The following is a 6,252-nucleotide window of genomic DNA, read 5'->3' as shown; positions in this document are numbered from 1 at the left end:
CAACTGTAAAGGACTTAAAATGGGATGCACGATAAAAGATGGTGAAGTCCCCAAGTGCTCAAAAACCCCTGAAAGTCCATAAACATAGTGTGAGTTTTCTGGTGTATAAGACGTGGAAAGAGTTCCCCAGGGCAGCATGTTGAGTCCCTAAATATCAATTCACAACGAGTCCCCCAGGATACATTAATTCTGATTTCTGATTTTCCCTGGGCTGGCCCTAGGGGCATTCGTTATGTTGACATCCAGCAATACGTGTTTGGGTGCCAGATTGGTCCTTCAGCTCATCCTTTGACCCATGCCAGATTGGTACTGAGGATAAACTTGGTTCTCATCGTTGTTCCCAAGGAAAAAGAGTGTTCACAGCTCCACAGGAATCAGCCTTTGAGAGGCTGAACAAACAGAGCTGGTGGGATAGATCACCTTCATTGGGAAAGCAAGGAGAGAAAATTCCTTCTCAGGCACAATTAGCAAGCATTTTAAGGCTTTCTGCCCATAACTTTTTAAGTAACATACTGTTATGATCTGTTGATCATATCAATGTTCTAATGCTATTTTAAAGGCATATTTTCTTTTTGACATGCTATCCATTTATCTATGTTTTTCTCTTAACTAGGGTCACATACCTCACCGACCAAGCTTTTAGTGCATGATGCTGCATACGACACATAATTACCCATTGAATTCAAAAGATAGGTCACAAGTGGAAGATGGATCAGTTCAAATCAGTTCAGAATTCCACTATGCTAGTCATTTTCTTCTTTTGGTTATTTTATTGCTACAGCCTTAATGTTGCTTGAACACACACTTCTAATGCATTAATTGCTAAGAACAACTCTGTAAGGGATTCTAGTTACCATCATATCTTTCGAGTAAATCATTAGTGAATATGTTCTGGCATATATTTGCAGCTGTATTCTTCAGCAACTGTTCTTGGTATGGAAAAAATCCCCAGCATATCTGAAAAAAAAAATCACTTTGCATTTCAAGCTAGGCATCTCTCTATGTTCCATCTGACTTATGGATTGTGAAAAGCTACCGTTGTGAAAAACAAATCGTTGGATGCATATCACATTGAAGGTTTATATGATATATCACTCAGCATGGAGCCTGGTTTGATTTACTTTGCACCCAAGCAAAAGAAACTGAAATGAAAATAGTGCTTTTCCATTCCTTGTACTTCCTGCAATACTCTGCCATCCTTCGGAAGGTAAAGCATGCCATGAAGTCACTGTAGGTTTGCATTCAATAACTGATGGCAGGATAAAGCCTTGCTGTCTAGGTGGATGGTACATGGCAGCACAGGTAGAACTGAATGTCTCATTTCTCAGTTCATACCCAATTCAGAGAGTACTGTGGATCTTCCTGTCTTGCAGAAGAGACCAGGAAATTAAGGGTGAAACCAGCCTCTCCCTGTGCAGTAACCTCTGCTCTGGTTTAGAGACACCAAAGACCTGCTGTGATTCATTTGGGAGTTTAACAAGGACTACAGTACTAGGCAAATTACTCACTGCCTGACATTTGGGAGCTTATAAAATGTTAGAGAATATTTTAAATTATGCAAATGAATATTTTCATACAGTATATTTGGCTGTATTCCTGGCCTGTATTATTTTCCTGGCTTGGATACCTCCATCTCCAGCAGATATTCAGTCCTTAAAAGGGGTTGGCTTTTATTTTATTCTATTTATTCTTCTGCCATCTATTATTCTAAAGAGATGTAATGGATCAGTCCAGATACGTTTCATGTTGTGAGGAGAGGGAAGGAAATAGCCTGAAAATCATCTACAGTTCAACATTGAACTGATATTTGTGGAGATGAAAACTTACTCCACAGCATTTTTACCTTGTGATTTGGATTCCATGGGGTAACAATCAGCTTCAAAAATCTCATCGTGACACTGTTTTCAAAGTCAAATAAGGAGCATCAATGACAACATACCACCCCCCCAAGTGGCTCCCCTCCAGCTTCATAACCCCAATTTATTTTTGACATTGCACCATAAGACTGAAATGATTAATCTATAATAGATTATCTCACAAATCTGCTACAGAAGAATAGAGGATATGATTTGCTGAGGATTTGGCACACTGGCAATGGCGTGTCACAGCAAATGGTTTAATAAATACTGTACAACAGAAAAACAAAATGGGGAGAAGCTTGGGCTATTGGAGAGGGACTTTTCCATGGTGCAAGGGAACCCACCTTCCAACAGTTGTATTGACCACTGACCACTTGACTTACCACTAATTTCCATCAGCTTTCCAGAAAGACTTCTCCAAGCTTAGATGTTCAACACAACCTGCCTTGAGCTTGCATTTCAGAAGTGCTAAGTACCTATAAAATAGAAACAGAGGCATTTACCCCACCTTTGCGGTTGCCCTGTTGGGTCACAGGATGTGTGTTACAGAAGTGCTAAGTGTAGTTATTTGTAAGAAGTGTTGAATGCCTGGGGGAAACACAACCAGCTGGATGGCTACACCATATACTTGTGCTACTGAGTGCTCACCTTCATTTCAGCGAGTAAAGAAGGATTGTGTGGAACCTGCTGCATAATTTACTGTACTGTGAAACATTTACCATGGATAAATTTCAGTGTATGGAATCCAGTTAAAAAGGGCAAGCATATTTTTTTCTGGGACATGAGCACCTCTTGTACCAAACTTAGAAGCCAAAAACTATCAAAACAAAATCAGAGTAATGTCTAAGTTGACAGGCAGCATTTTCTGGTGACAGTGAAAACATATTTGCCAATTAGAAAAAAGTTATTGCCCTTTTCTCTCATTTTAAAAATTGCTTAGGAACACTAGAAACTTGAGAAAAAATTCTCTCTCACCTGTCTGACCTTGGCCCAATGTTGAAGAGCAATCATCCACCTGAGAGCGGGACACTGCAAATGGAAGACAGAGTAAAGCATGGTTGTACTGTTATTGCCATTCAATGACACCTTCCTGCTGCTAAATCTCCAATTCTCTTTTTGCAGTATCTCACTATTTACTAAGTAGTCTGAGATAAATATGGTGCTCTAACCTCTATTTCCGCTATCTTCAGGGAGATTTACCTGCCAGTCCAGGCTGTCCTTTCTGGCATCAGAAGTTGAACAAAGTTCTCCTTGTAGTAATGGAGTTTATTAGTCTGCAATGCCCCTTCCCTTGACCTGTTGGGACTTCTTTTTTGCTAGTGCTTCTGTCAGTCCTTGGCCTTCTGTGTGGGGCCAGCAAAGGTCTCAGTCTTCAGACACTTAGGCCAGAACCAAGACTAATAATTCATTTTACATGCACCATCAAGCAGCAGTTGTCTTTAAATTGTTGACCCAAGGCAAAGGTGCAGGTCAATGGTATCTCTCATGGAAGTACAGGAGGATAGTGGCAGTCTATAACACAGAACCCCACAGATGGGCAGCAGGCTAGCAGGTCTCTGAAATGGCTCTGAGGCCAAGGACCTGCCCCATGAGGCAGCACTGCTGATGGACAGCCGTGACAGACAACAAGATACCTGGATGCTGTTATCTCCACAGCTCATCAAAAGGAGATGTTAATAGTTTCATATTAGCTGGTTTTTGTCCCAAAGGTGTGGACTTTCTTTAGGTTTGTGCCTCTGTGTGTGTGCAGTGATGCCAACTTTTCCCCTTTTATCTAACAGCCTAACTGACTGAAGCTTGCCTGGCTGATGCTGACACCATCCAGCTTCTGTAGCAATGTACAATGTAGCAATACACAACACAGGAAAGTAAACAAATGCTGGAAAATAGGGATGCTGCCACAAATCCATGGGAACTTAGATTAAAATCCCTCCCCCTCCCTCTGTTCAGGCCATGCTGCTCCCTAGAGACATCAGAAATTGGGTCTTCCCCTCGCGCTCACCCAAGGTCCAGGAACAGGTTTCACTTCTCTCTGCTGGGCCACCCCAGATGGGAAGTGAGTTACGCATTGAGAGCTATGTGGGATTTTTGACTTGGTTGACAGCAAAAGCAGCATTATCAGCTAAAATTTAGAGGGGAAAAAAATTGTCTGCCAAACAGTACTTGAAACTTTTGGGGGATTGATGCAAGTGGTTCAGCCTGATGCAAATTTCTTTCCAGGCCATTTTATGGGCATTGCCACATATATTTTCTCCATCTCCACCTCTGGGCACTCCTGACCACGAGCTGAGGTCTCAAGGTCTCACCTGCACACCAGGGATGGTGGGGTGCCCACTGGCAGTGATTGTCATGGAGCTTAAACGCACTACATAGGGTTTCACACATCCAGTTGGAAGTATCATGGGTCCTACCATCACAGAGAGCTGAAAGCATCTGCTTTGAAACAGGAGTCAGGGCAGGCCTAGGTCGTGGGTCTGGCTCAGAAAGTGAAGGGCAGCAGAGTTTCACTCCTGGCTATGCAAAGCTCTGAAATCACTCCCTGCCATGTGCCTACCTTCCCATTCGTGGCACCTCAGAAGAGCTGTTGTGCTTACGAGATGATTAACTCCTCTCATGCTTTGGTGTCATAAAAATGCCAGGAAAACCCAAATCCACAGAAGTGGACATGAAAAGCCAGCATGTGGACCCTGGTCCCAGCTGGCCAGAAAGCCTGTCCCCTACTCTACCACTGCCGCTTCAGGCTCAGGAGTGCAGGTGAGTGGCAATGCTGGTTGCCTTCTGCAACCGACTGCCCTGAGCCTGTGAGTCCACAGACTTCAGGAGTCTTGGCAGTAAGGTATAAAATGTAAAGAAGGATGGTCTATTTTCCATAGAGGCAGTGTGAGATCATATGAGTCTTTCCAGAGTTTGTGCTTTTTTTTTTTTTCCTTTTTTTTTTGTGTGTGTGTGTGTGAAAGCCAGTAATCATAGCAATAAAGTAGTTAGATGAACCATAATTTACTACCATGAACTCCCCTTGGCTGTGTATTTCTAAAGGTAACAACCATAGATGCTGAGATGGCTGCACTTCGGACAAAACAAACGTAACAGCAATAACAGGATGTAGCTGTAACAAACCTGTCAAAGTTCATAAACAAACACTCATCCATTTAATCACTAATTATTAATCCAATTCTGATCTTCAGTTACTCAAAATAAGCTGTTTAAAAAAAAGTGAGATTTGTTAGTCTAAAACAATGTTAAAACATGTGTCCAAAAGTAACGCATTGGTTTACTGTGGAACAATCCATCTGTTATTACAAGAAAATGAGGACAGGAAAAATAAACCTTATCCAATGAAATCAGCCATATGAGAGAAGAATCCTTTTGAAACTCCCCCCCAGAAATCCCAAGCTGAGTGCCTAAGGAGGCAGACAAGCATTAATGAGCAGGAGTGCAGCCTTCACCGTATTTCTGCCCCGTAAAAAGCAGAATTACAAAATGGATGGGCATGAAAGAAATTACAGATTTGCTACAGGTATCTGCTGCTTAGTGCCTAAAAAGTTAAAGGGGCCTCTCAATCTGTGCATGGAAATTAGTCAACAGCAAAAGCACTTCTGACCTGCTTGAAGATTTTTAGCATCATCTCAACTCTTCCAGAAATTAAAACCTTTCCAAGCTAATAATTTTGTATTCTTGGATTTTAGGGTTTTTTTAATCAAAACTGTATATATTTCAAATTTGTCAAATGACTGGACAAAACAGTGTTAAAAATTCAACTGCACTAATTACTAGCTGAGCAGCATAAAAACCTCTAAATAAATGTCAGTCTAGGAGATAAGCTCTTATCTTAATCTAATGACTCCACAGACTTAATTTGTCAGGCCAGCCTAGTTGATGAAAAACAGGTTTCTATTCTCCAGTGTTAGCAGCCACATCTTTCCAAATCTTTGAAGTTGGATAGTAATACCATCAGTGTCATCCTGCAAAAATCTTGTGACCAAGCCAATTTCATTCCTATTGTCCTGTTGCACTAATTAAAGTTGTTACCCCCATGGTCTGCAATAGGTGAAAATGATGCCAATTTATTTTTAGATTTGTTACATTCTGGGATAATAATTCTTGCTTTTTTCCCCCCACTCTCAACAATGTGTTAATATTTGCAGCACACTTTCTGTATCAGAAAGCCAGGCTTTTTAGCAGGGCTCCACAGACACCACAGTGCTATCCCAGGACAATTCTTGCAGTGCAGACAAAGTCTGCAAGTGTGTGTTTATTTGTGTAGAGAAGAATAATTTTGAGCTCAGGCAATGAACTTGATCTTAAGAGATGATTTTAGGTTTTGGAAGTTCTTTCCTAAAGGAGCATTTGACATATTTAGAGCTAAATGCACCAAATGTTCATATTGTTTGGA

General features: G+C 41.3%; 1 long non-coding RNA gene across 3 annotated transcripts in view; it reads right to left on the bottom strand.

Moving 5' to 3' along the window:
- The window catches only part of LOC129209444 (uncharacterized), a 41,637-nt gene that overhangs the window by 13,501 nt on the left and 21,884 nt on the right, over nt 1-6,252 (bottom strand). For all 3 annotated transcript variants that reach the window (XR_008578077.1, XR_008578078.1, XR_008578079.1), the window contains 2 exons: nt 2,835-2,888; nt 2,243-2,335 (listed from right to left, as the gene is read on the bottom strand). This is a non-coding gene — a long non-coding RNA (uncharacterized LOC129209444). The remainder of the gene's footprint in view (nt 1-2,242; nt 2,336-2,834; nt 2,889-6,252) is intronic.

Source organism: Grus americana, chromosome 8, assembly GCF_028858705.1.
Source record: "Grus americana isolate bGruAme1 chromosome 8, bGruAme1.mat, whole genome shotgun sequence".
In the NCBI taxonomy this organism is placed as follows: domain Eukaryota; kingdom Metazoa; phylum Chordata; class Aves; order Gruiformes; family Gruidae; genus Grus; species Grus americana.
Note: the sequence above shows the minus strand (reverse complement) of the source record. Positions and strands in the feature narration are given on the sequence as shown.